Source organism: Psammomys obesus, unplaced genomic scaffold, assembly GCF_907164565.1.
Source record: "Psammomys obesus unplaced genomic scaffold, mPsaObe1.curated_primary_1811, whole genome shotgun sequence".
In the NCBI taxonomy this organism is placed as follows: Eukaryota; Metazoa; Chordata; class Mammalia; order Rodentia; family Muridae; genus Psammomys; species Psammomys obesus.
In genome coordinates, this window is record NW_026587062.1 from 1 (window position 1) to 12,546 (window position 12,546).

General features: G+C 39.1%; 1 pseudogene; it reads left to right on the forward strand.

Annotated features, from left to right (window-relative positions):
• Nucleotides 1-937: 937 nt before the first annotated feature.
• LOC129673210 (Ig heavy chain V region 3-like) lies at nt 938-1,412 on the forward strand (annotated as a pseudogene).
• Nucleotides 1,413-12,546: the final 11,134 nt, after the last annotated feature.

The window sequence follows — 12,546 nt, forward strand, 5'->3', positions numbered from 1 at the left end:
GCAGCAGCTGAGGGCTCACAGCCTGGTGCACAAGCAGAAAGCAGAGAGACACACTGCTTTGGCTTGAGCCTTTTGGAACCTCAAAGCCTTCCCCTGTAATATACTTTTCCCGTAACATCCACATATCCTTTCCTTGTCCCTTTAACACATTTATTTCCAGTACAGTTTCATTTCCATTTCATTACAAATTGCATACATGTCTGTTTCTAATTATGCAATATATAAGGACTACAAATGAGGAACTCATACAAAATCTGTGTTTCTGGGCTCTTAATTTATTTAATAAAATCATCACTGATTGCATCCATTTTCTTAAAAGTGGTGTGAGATGAAAAAAAAATATGCTGTGTTGTGCTTGTACTAGGTTATCTTTATTCAATCATTCAAACTTCAGAAGTGTTGGTTGTTTCTATAATTTAGTGTTTGTAGAATATGGATCATAAATAACCATTTGTGTGCACAGATTTCTGAGGCATGGTCACAGTAGTCATTTGTGCAATTGTTTATTCTCATCTTGCTGGTAAAGCAAGTATTAATTCCACATATATGAAAGGTTACAAATCCTCATAACTTATGGGTTTTGAAATTTTCAGTATCTGTTATCCTCATCACACCACAACCTGAAAATCAATTTTGTCACCAAGAAGAACACACATCTCATGCGGGATTCTGTTGTAAATTTAGAGATTAGGACTGCATGTTACATCCACAGGGTCTGCACAGGTCTCAGGAGGTTATTTCCTCAGACAGGATTGGAACTTGGACCTCAGCATCCCTCTCTCTGACCCAGGAGTCCTCATGTCCTTCTTCTCCAGCTGGACAAGGTCCTCATGTAAGAAAGACTCGCCTCGTGATATACAGATCATGGGAGTCTTTGGCAGTAAATACTGGGATAGCCACAACAAATAGCAACTTGTTGTCACTGTCCTCTTCACAGTCACTGAGTACACAGGACCTCACTGCAGAGAGGAGCAGGACCATCCTCTTCCTGGTGACAGCAGCTACATGTAAGGGGCTCCCAATCCCAGACTTGTGGAGGGCCACACACTCTGACAATGCCATCCACTCTGCCTTTCTCTCCACAGGTGTCCACTCCCAGGTCCAGCTGCAGCAGGTCTGGGGCTGAGCTGGGGAGACCTGGGGCCTCAGTGAAGCTGTCCTGCCAGGCTTCTGGATACAACTTTTCCAGCAACAATATTAACTGGGTGAAGCAGAGTCCTGGACAGGGGCTGGAATGGATTGGATATGTTTATAGAAGTGGTGGTACTGGCTATATTGAGAAGTTCCAGGACAAGGCCACACTGACTGCAGACAAATCCTCCAGCAAAGCCTACAAGACACTCCACAGCCTGACATCTGAGGACTCTGTGGTCCATTACTGTGCAAGACACAGTGCTGCACCCACATCCTGAGTGTGTCAGAAAGCCTGGAGGAGCAGGAAGCTGCCCTGGAAATGTAAGGATTACCCTGAAGAATTTCTCAGAATAGTCATTTGGAGTGTCCCTGTGTTTGTCACTTCACAGTCTTAATTGGGTCATTGTCAGGTTTTCTGAAGGAAGACTGGGAATAAAGTGATGCTGAACCCCTAGAGCACATCACACCTTCACTAGCTCTTTACAAGTGGACACCTCCGTTGGCATGCTTATTCCTTAATAAAACAGAAAGGACAGACTGTGGCAATATACTTGATATAAATAGCCTTTAAATCTAAGACTGTTACCTCTTGCTGGGAATAAACAATAATATGAATTTGTCCAGTAAGAACAAATCAACCACGTATTAAACAAAAGCCCCTTTCGTCATCCAGTTTTATTTGTTTAAAACCAGCAAAGGCTGTTTGTAGGAAGGGCTCTGCAGAGATTTGGGGAGAGCTGCATTACTTCTTTAACAAGAAGCTGGGTTCCTACTCAGATAGCTTTGGGGCCAGAGGAGTGGGATTTCACTTGGCCCTGTGAGAGGCCAATCCTGTCATCAGCAGCCCTGGGTACCCATTACCCTCTTTTTGAAAATCAAACTGTGTTTTTACCACTACTAGATCAGCATTGACTGCAAAACTAAAAATACTTTTTGTATTTTACAGTAGTTTTAGCGGGAGGTTTACTCTACTGAGGAAGATTAGCCACTTTTGCTTTATATTACTTTTGGAAGTAATCTTTTCCCTCCACATTTGAAACATCTGGGAGGACACAGGATACTACCAGAATCTGAGCCTTATATTCCAACATGTTGGCATTCTGTTTATCAAATCAACAGTATGAAAGACATTAGCAACTGCAGAATGATTTTTTTAAAGCTAAAATTTCCATTTTTATTAGCTGATGAAAGAGACAATATAATTTATTGTAGATGTTCAACAAAGTCATAAAATTATGTTTATTTTTGTCTGATAGTGGGAAAGAAGCCTGTGAGAGTACTAATATTTTGAACTTTATTCCAAGTCTTATAACTGTTTGTATGCTTTGGCAATTACCCAGTTGATGGTTAGCAAGCTATTTGTCAAACCACTGTTTGGAGGTTTCTTTGTCTGACAAACTGATGATTAGTAAGGTTTGTTAGGGATCCTGCCTTTGGTTATGATCAGGAATGAAGTGGAATTTGTTCATCCACTAATGAGGAATCCTTCTGAGTAACATTTTACACATTTGATTAGCTTATTGAGGAAAATAATCACAATGGCTAAGATTTAGAATTAACTGTTGCTTTTAGCAAATTGGCAAATAATAGATGGGCAAAAACACAGAATATAATATCATTCATGCACTAAAAGAAATACATTTTTGACAGGCACAGAAATGGGATAAAACTGTGGGTGAAGCTGTATGTCACTGGGTCAAATGAAATAATTCAGACACATATAATAGAAACATTACATCCTAACTGGCATGTGGGGTATGATCGTGTTCCAGAAAAATGAATTAAAATAATGCTCACTGGAGACTAAAAAGTACAGCAGAGAAACAACAGAAACATTAAATCAGAAACAATGAGGCACAGTCAGGAATGAATTATGGCTGATATCTTTAGCAACATCGAGGTAAATATGGGTTAAAATATTTCAAGATACATCTCAAAGTATCCAGATAACAAGAATATAAAAGTATCAATACCTGGAATTGTTTATATTTGAAGAGTTAATTTTTATTCTTTTAAGGTATTTGGTTTCTTTTGGACTCAGTTTCTCTGTGGAGCCCTGGTTGTCCTGTAGACACTCTATAGAGGAGGCTGGCCTAAATCTTTGGAGATATGTCTGCATGTACACCTGAGTGACAAGTTTAAAGGCATGTGCAGCCAACCTGGCAAATCTTTTAGGAGCTTAAATGGTGACAAGCTACTTTTATTTTAGCACATTGTGAATATTCATCAATTTATTCGATGCAGATCACAAAAATGAGCAGCATGGTGTCCCTCTACTGATGACTGGACAATTCAGCCACTATGATGTGAAGTCATGTAAAGGCTATGACATTGTTTTACCTCATACAGATTTGACAAAATCTGCACTCAAACTCAAGTAAAGCTTTTAAATAGTTTCCTGAATTAACTTTGTTTCATGATTTACAGTTATCAGAATCTTGAGTAATTTAGAAGGATACTGAGAAAGGCATGGTGGCCTAGGCCTTTAATCTGAGCACTTCATGAGCAGAGGCAGGTGCATCTCTGTGAGTTCGAGGCCAGCCTCGAACATGAGGCTATCAACATGAACTCTACAACATGAGTTCCAGAAAAGGCAGGACTGTTATAGAGAGAAACCGTGTCTTGAAAAACCAAAAATCAAAAAACAAACTAAAAGAAAGAAAGAAAGAACCTTGTCTTGAAAAAGCAAATCTATAACACAAAAGAAAGAAAAAGAGAGAGAGAAAAAAAAAGAGAGAAAGAAAGAAAAAAAGAAAGAAAATTAAAAACATAATGGATAGGTTTTTTTTCTTGTTCCTAATGTGTTTTTTTGTTTGTTTTTTATTTTTGTTTTTGTTTTTTTATTCCTAGGTCTCTCATTCTAGTGATCATCACTCACTAACTGAACACAGAGAAAGCACCTTAAAATCCTGGCTCAGCTTGGTTTTCTTTCTTGCTACTATGAAAGTTATGGAGAGATGTTGACGGTGTGTGTTGACATGATGGGGATGGGGGGGCAGTCGGCATGCATGAGAGATTCCAGACCAGGGTTTGCTGTGTGAGATAAATCTGGTGGAGTCTGGATGTGGCTCAGTGCAGCCTGGAGGTTCTTTGATACTCTCCTATGTAGCCTGTGAGTTGACATTCAGTAGCCATGAAATGGTCTGGGCCTACCAGGCTCCTGGAAAGTGACTAGAGTGGTAGCAGGGAGTGATGTGGGCAATGGCAAATACTTTCCAGACTCCATAAATGGTCAATTTGCATCTCAAGACACAATTCCAAGAGTTCTCTCCAAATGCAAATGAACATTTAAAAAGAGCTTAATTTGATTAGAACCCAAACACAAACCTCTCCCCAAGACAGTGAGTACCAACAGAGACTGTGTAACATACATGAAGATCAGCTCAGAGCAGATGCAGAAAAAGACTAAGGGATGACTTCCTCTGAGGGCCTGGGACTTCCTGTTCACATAACTGATACCCAGCAGATCTGATTGAATAGATTTTGTAAGTGTTGATGATAAAACACATTTAAATTCCTTGTGTTGTATAAAAGCAGAAAGTAGTTCAGTGTTGGCCATTGTGAGGGGCATGTGTTGATTTCAAGGATTCTGTGAGTATAGCAGGTTTGCAGAGAAAATGTTTGACATTTCCAAACAGAAGTTATGAGGCAAAGGTGCCTGGGGGCAGGATGGTGTTCACATCATCTGGATATTTCTGAAGCTGTGTGTGCACAGGGTGGGGAAAGACATGGGCAAATACAGGTCTGGAGACATCAAGAGGAGGTCAGATATTGAGGAGATCACAGAACTGGAAAGAAGGTATATAGTGAACGTTTTGTTTGTTTAAAACTCCCATTTTTTATGACTATGTTTTGTTTTATCCCAGGTGTGGCCTATGGGGCTGTTTCAGTTTGTCCATAGTCATTAACTATGATTGTCTTGAGCACTAGCAGGGGTGTGGATTTTGCCAGCTGGAGATAGTTTAATCCAGGGACTCAGGAGAAGGAATAAATTCCAGAGCCCAGAGAAAGGAGATGTTCTGAAAAAGGAGAAGGCTGCTGCTGTGGCTCCCCCTCCCCCAAATCTCATGGTTGATGCTGTTTGTCAAGTGGTCCAGAAAAAAAAGACAAGAAGAAGTTGGAGATAAAGGGTATCATGACTAGTCAAAGATTGGACTTTCCTCACATAACATGAGGATCTTAATCAACAGGAAGTAGCCCAAAGAGACCCTCTCCCACTAAAGTTTTCTCTACCTGCTGTTGGGGTGTTGGAAGGGACTGGGATGGAGAAGGGAAGTAGAAGTATAAGAACTCCAATAACACAGATTTTTAAATGTACCAACAAAGGTAAGAAAGCAGGTGCTTTTTTGATCTCAGAGAGAAAGAATCAAAATCAAAATGTATACAGGAATGAAATTAACATTAACAGAAATGGTTGGAATTAAACAGATCAGAAATTCGATACTCTTTGATTCATATTTTGTTCTTAGCATAAATGTAGTAAGTCCTGCAGAACTGCTGGCTTCTCAAAAAACTAATGATGAATGTGTAGAACAAAACCCATGTGGTTTTGAAGAGAAACAGTGGAACTAAAGAAGAGTATGAATGGGCATAAGTAAAGTATTCTAAAATATCACTGAGATGAAGGTTGACAGTCTCTGACATGAAGCCACAAAACTCTCTTAGTCTATAGAAATGCATTTGTTTCCAGAATGAACATTTATCCATGGATACTGTTTAGGATTTGTGAGGAATCAAGGGGAGGAAAGTCCAATACATGTGAAGCATTATCTGTAACAGAACTCAAATATTTTCTCTTCTCTATAAGGAATGTGTACATTAGGCTCATATCTGAGCATGCTGTACTTTTATATAATCCACAGTCTTACTTTACATGTTTTGTATTTACTTCTGCTGTTTTAATTTGTTCTACCAGAACACAACTCTTACCCCAGGTGTCTAAAGAGCTGGGCAACTCCCAAAGAGCTCAGCCTTTGCTCAGCCAGTGACTTCTTGAGGGCATCACAACAGCTTGTTTTGTAATGTGTTCAGTCCTTTCTGCCCAAGATAATTCAGCTGCCCCATTTGAATAGATTCCTGGATGTTATTAAAATAGACATGATTGATCTGATAATATTTTCTAGCTATCGTGAGTAAAGCAGCAATGAACATAGCACAGAATATAGATGTGGAGTAGGATATCCAGTCCTTTGGACATATGCCAAGAAGAGCTATAGCTGCATCTTATAATAGATCTACTTTTAGGTTTTGGAAAAAAAAATAAAACTGATTTCTAGAGTGCCTACACCAATTTGCAATACCACCAACAGTAAATGAAGATTCCTTTCTCCCGTATTCTCCCTGCAATTGTTGTCAGGTTTTTTTTTGTTTGTTTGTTTGTTTGTTTGTTTGTTTTCCTTATTTTAGCCATTTTGATTGCGGTAAGGTGAAATCGCTGAGTAGTTTTAATTTATATCTCCATGATTATTTAAGATGTTGAAGACTTTAAAGCTATTTCTTAGCCATGTTATTTCTTCTTTTAAGAATGCTGATTATTTCATAACCATATTTTTATTGGCTCAATTTTTCCTGGATTCTGTTTATTTTTCTTTTTTGACTTCTTTATATATTCTTGTTGCTAATGTATAGCTGCTGAAAACATTTTTTCCTCTCTGTGGGCTTCTGCTTCACTCATTCGATTGTCCTAGTTGATAATCAGGAGAAATTTAGTTTTATGGTGTCCTATGTCAAGCTTTAGCCTTAACTTCTTGGCATTACAAAACTGTGCAAAAAAAAAAAAAATCTTTCTTATGCTTAACAATTTGTGCAGTATTGCTGATGTTTCCTTCCAGCAGTTCCACATTTCAGGTTATACTTCCTTTTCGCTGATGCATTTGGAGTTAGTTTCTATACAGGAAGTTAGACGAAGGTCTAACTCAATTCTTCTATATCTGGACTAAGTTTTCCCAAAATTATTTGGTTAAGACATAAAACCAGACACATTAAATCGGTTAGAAGAAAAAGTGGGTAAGACCCTAGAACTCATTGGTACAGGAGACAACTTCTTGAACAGAACACCAACAGCACAGGCTCTAAGAGCAACAATCAATAAGACATTGAGACACGTAGAGCTGTCTGTAGGCACACACTCTGGAGACTATAAGGCTACAGAGTCAGGCCCGAGTCTTTAAAATAGGGGGTTTACAAAGGCAAAAGAAACTCAAGTTGAGCAATTTCCATTCACCTAGGTGCGATTACTGTTGGCAAGACTGACAGGAAATGAATGCTTTATAAAAATGGGACGTATTTGTTTTACCGTTGTATCATTGTTATTATCATACAAGGGAGCAGAAGGCCTCCTACTTACAGAATATGGAGAGTCTGCTATGGTTCCTTATGTACTATGCAAGCCTAAGGGTCAGGCTGAACTCAATTTTAGCCCAAGGTCAGTTTAGGCATTAGCTAGCATGTCTTGTTTTTTGTTTTTGTTTTTTTTCTCTTCAATCCCTACTTTTCTTGGGCATGCTAGTACATCTGAGCTAACATTCAGCTTCTATTTCTTGATTATTTCAGTATTGATATTTACAAATGAACATTAGGTTACATAAAACAGCAAGACATAGAAAAACACACACGTCTGGTTTACCCAAGTAAAATTTGGCAATCATGAAGCAAATCCTTCAATCAGATCGCAGCCTCTATCTTGCATAGTCCTGTAGATCTGTTTTAAGTTTTTTGTTTGTTTTTAAGAAAACAATAACAACAAAAAGCCCTGGTAGTTGGGATACTGAGGAAGCCTAGCATGGCCTCTGGTGTGTAAGTGGGAGCCATAATTAGCCATTTGTCCTTTCTTCAAAAAAACCTAATGTGACTCCTTCAGAAAGCAGCAAACTAGGTTACTTTGGACCTATCATCCCAGTCCTTTGTTAAAGATCAGGAGCAATATGCTCTTTCCTACAACTGCCTCTCAGCTGTGGACAGAATGTTGCTGTCATGGCCCAGGAAGGCTGGAATGCTGGTCCAAGCCTGGGAGAGGATTTGGGCTGGATTGTGGGGGGTGAGGGTGGGGGGTTGTTAAAAGCATCTGGTTAGCTGATCAAACCTGAAAAGACAGGGAACAGTCAGATTGTCTTGACAGGTTTGCATCAGCCTCCAGGTGGCCAGGGCTCTGCACTTTTGAAGGACAATCTAGGGCTCCTATGGTTATGCATCACTTTTGTGATCTTCAGCTGATTCCTGGATTGTATCTGTCAGCCATGTGGAAATCTGCTGGGACAGATATAGACAAGGGTAAGAAAGCAAAATTAAGGAGTTTATGGAAACAAAAAAATAAAAATAAAAATAAAAAAAACCTTAAGTTTGAAACTTTCAGGCCTATTACAGTGGAAAGACCAGGGAAAGGAAAAAGTCTACCTTCAGGAAGAGCTAGTGGGAGGGGAAACTTAAGCTGTTGACTGAGGTGATAGGCATATTATCTAGAGTCTGTTTGACCTGTGACAGCTGAATCCAACACACAACTTTCTGAAACTCAAATGATTTTACCAAAATTTACAAAAAAAAAGAGATTAAATGTTTAGATATAACATGATTATTGAAACCTTCACTGTAAGAAAACCAGTTGGGAAGTGACTGTAAACAGCTGTGGAATAGATTCACCACTTTGGGCCATAGCAAACGTGAGTGGTCCCCGGAAAATATTCCTGGGTCAAAAGCATGAGCATTCTTCCCTCTGTGTAGAATGGTTGACATGTATCTAGGTTGAACAGAGATGTTTTCAGCATGATGAGAATGATTTTTATGTCTGTATTTAGAAGCCAAACAAAGGGAATTTAAAAATCTGAGTCTGTGACCATAATAGCTAGTATAGTATTTTACAAAGGCTAAATTAATACTTTATCAAAACTGATTAGTATGTTGAAACTCTGAACTTACAGAGTCTGAATATCACATATCATTTAGATGCAGGTAAAGCTGATTACTGAGCTAATTTATTGAAAAGCAAGTTTCTTTGAAAAAGGGAATAGTAAAAAATAAAATTTTAGTGAGTATAGCAGCATGATAGCTTTAGTTTGTTTTTCACATTGAAACCTGGTTATCCTTTTAATGTGAAGCATGTAAGCAAGATAAACCTGTTTGTGAGTTTGCCTTTCTCACCAGGAGACTTAATATCTCTATAGACATATGAAATGGACTGAACAGGCAGGTGCTGATAAGCTGGAAGAGCTACAGTTAGCCATCAACACTGGCAGAGATCTGAGAATGATAAACTAAATCAGGAAACATAATCTACATGGTCTTGCTAACAATTAATATAAAAGACTTACATACTACATGGAAGGTTGCCCTAAGTTTCTCCAGGGACATCCTGATGGTTTCACTGGGTGCAGAATTCCAAGGGCTGTTCCTGAGCCTGTGTCAGTCCTTGGGCATCACATAGCACAACATTAACTCTTTGATTCCCATTGAGGGCAGCATCAGCCTTTGGCTGCCAGACTCAGAAAATCTGAGGGACTTTCCTGTGGGTGAGAAACTTGGCCTGCCATGGTGAGGAACAGTCAACTTTCTAATGCCCTGTTTCTACACAGACAGGGCAGGGTCATGGTGATGGGAGAGGCATCAGGTGGCGTTTCTCAATGGTTACGATTTCCTCAGTCCAAATGGAGTCACTGTTTTTGGCGAAGATCTTAAGGCTTCTGCTACAACTGCCATTTTGTCCATTATGGGAAGCTTTCTTTGTTCATTTAACATTTTAAGCATCGTATTTAGCGTATCTCTGAAGCAATTTGAAGGCCATATATTAATTATACCTGATTTGAAATGAATATTAGGTGTTTTTAGTTATTTGCTTTAGTTTTAAATTTGAAAACATATACAGAAGGCTATAGTTGTTAAATTTGAGTCTTCAGACTTTAAATTGAAGATTTAATAAAAAAAACATACAGTATCCAGAGACATAATGAGGCTAAGTAACAAGGAAGACCCCAGGGAGAATGTTTTGCACCACACCTGCATGCCTGGGGTGAAGCCTACTTGATCATGGTAGAAGATATTTTTTATGTGTTCTTAAATTTGGTTTGTTAGTATTTATTGAGCATTTATTATTATTATTATTATTATTATTATTATTATTATTATTAGCTACATTTTATTACCTTTGAATCCCAGAGCTGTATCCTGCTCCCTCACTCCCACCCAATCCCACCCTCCCTCCCTCCCTCCCTCATCTTCTCCCTGCCCCTTTGCAAGTCCACTGATAGGTTAGGACCTCCTCCCCTTCCATCTGATCCTGTTTTATCAGGTATCTTCAGGACTGGTGGCAAAGTCCTCCTCTGTAACCTGGGAGGGCTGCTCCTCCCTTGAGGGGTGGGGAGGTCAAAGGGCCCACCATTGAGTCTATGTCAGAAATAGTCCCTGTTCCCCTTATTAGGGTACCCACTTGGATACTGAGCTACCATGGGCTACATACAAGCAGGGGTTCTTAGTTATATACATACATGGGCCTTGGTTGGAGAAACAGTCTCATATAAGACCCCTGTGCCCTGATATATTTGGTCCTTGTGGAGCTCCTGTCCTCTCCAGGTCATATTGACTCCACCTTCTTTCATATGATTCCCTGCACCCGGCTTCGAAGGTTTGGCTATGAGTCTCAGTATCTGCTTTGTTACTCTGCTAGGTAGAGTCTTTCAGAAGCCGTCTATGGTAGGCTTCTGTCCTGTTACTTGCTTTCTCGTACATCCAATGCCCATACAATTTGTCTTTCTAAGTGAGAACTGATAATCTTACACCAGGTCCTCTTTCTTATCTTCTTTGGGTGTCTAGTTTTCATTATGTTTATCAGATATTATAGGTCTAAATAAGTGGGCATATACCATGTGTGTCTTTCTCCTTCTGGGATACCTCACTCATAATGATCTTTTCTAGATCCAACCATTTGCCTGCAGATTTCATGATTTCCTTGTTTTTAATTGCTGAGTAGTATTCCACTGTGTAAAAATACCACAATTTCTGTATCCACTCCTCTGTTGATGGACATCTGGGTTGTTTCCAGGTTTTGATTATCACAAATGAAGCTGCTACAAACATGGTTGAGCAAATGTCCTTGTTGTGTACTTGGGCATCTTTTGGATATATGCTTAGGAGTGGTTATAGCCAGGTTTTGAGGAAGTGGTAATCCTAATTGTCTGAGAAAGCACCAGATTGATTTCCAAAGTGGTTTTACCAGTTTACATTCCTACCAGCAATGGAGGAGGGTTCCCCTTTCTCCACAACCTCTCCAGCATGTGCTGTCATTTGAGTTTTTTATGTTAGCTATTTTGATGGGTGTAAGGTGAAATCTCAGGGTCATTTTAATTTGCTATTTGATTGCTAGGGACTTTGTGCATCTCTGTAAGTGTTTCTCTGCCATTCTATATTCCTCTACAGAGAATTCTCTGTTTAGCTCCGTGCCCATTTTTTAATTTGATTGCTTGAATTATTGCTTTTTAACTTCTTTAGTTCTTTATATAATCTGGATATCATCTCTCTCTCAGATATAGGCATCTACCCCATCTGTTCTATGGATCATGGAAGATGGTGCATAAAAGATTGGAGGAAAGAGAGCAGGGGCTGCTGTAATGTTTTAGCACTGAATGTCAGATTCTGAGGCTACACCCCTCACCAAAGGTCCAATATGCCGGTTAACTTGGATAGAGGAAGATACCAACTTCTTCAGTGGTGTAGCCTCTAATATGTTTCTGTACTGCAGGAAGGGATCATCCCACTCACCTCCTTTCTAGCAACAATAATTAACCTAAAGGGGTCCTATACAACAACAACAACAAAAAGATGTACACAGAAGAGAACATCTTAGAAGAATATAGGATTCTGATATAGAAGTGAAATGGGAAAGAAATGACTAAATTTGACTGTACACATGCATGAAAGTATCAAAGAATGTTTTAAGCTGATGTTTTAGCAAAACTATGTCCTAACCTAACTATCCATATAGAAAAGCTTCTGCTGATCTGGTTTGTAGTTCTCAGGGACTGCTCAGGTCCTGACAGATGCCCATTGTGTAAAGACATTTTATTCTCTTTCTCTTCTTTCTGCTTTTCTTTTTTCTTTTCTTCCTTTCCTTTTCTTTACTTTTACTTTTTATTCTTGTAATATGCTCAGAACTTCTTAGATCTAAGTGGTTTTTCTCTCCCCAGGCCCACGTGTCTTTTCTCCAAGGTTACCTCACATATCTCCTTCTTACCTGCTGTACTGGATGGTTTTATGTCAACTTGACACAACCTAGAGTTACTGTATTCTACTTACGGTTCCCTCATCATAAGCAGTAATATAACTATGTAAGTTACTGTATATATTATATAATGTATATCTGTATACATTATACATCAATGGAACTCATACAGTTACAGTACTGCTTATGAGGAGGGTACTGACAATCCT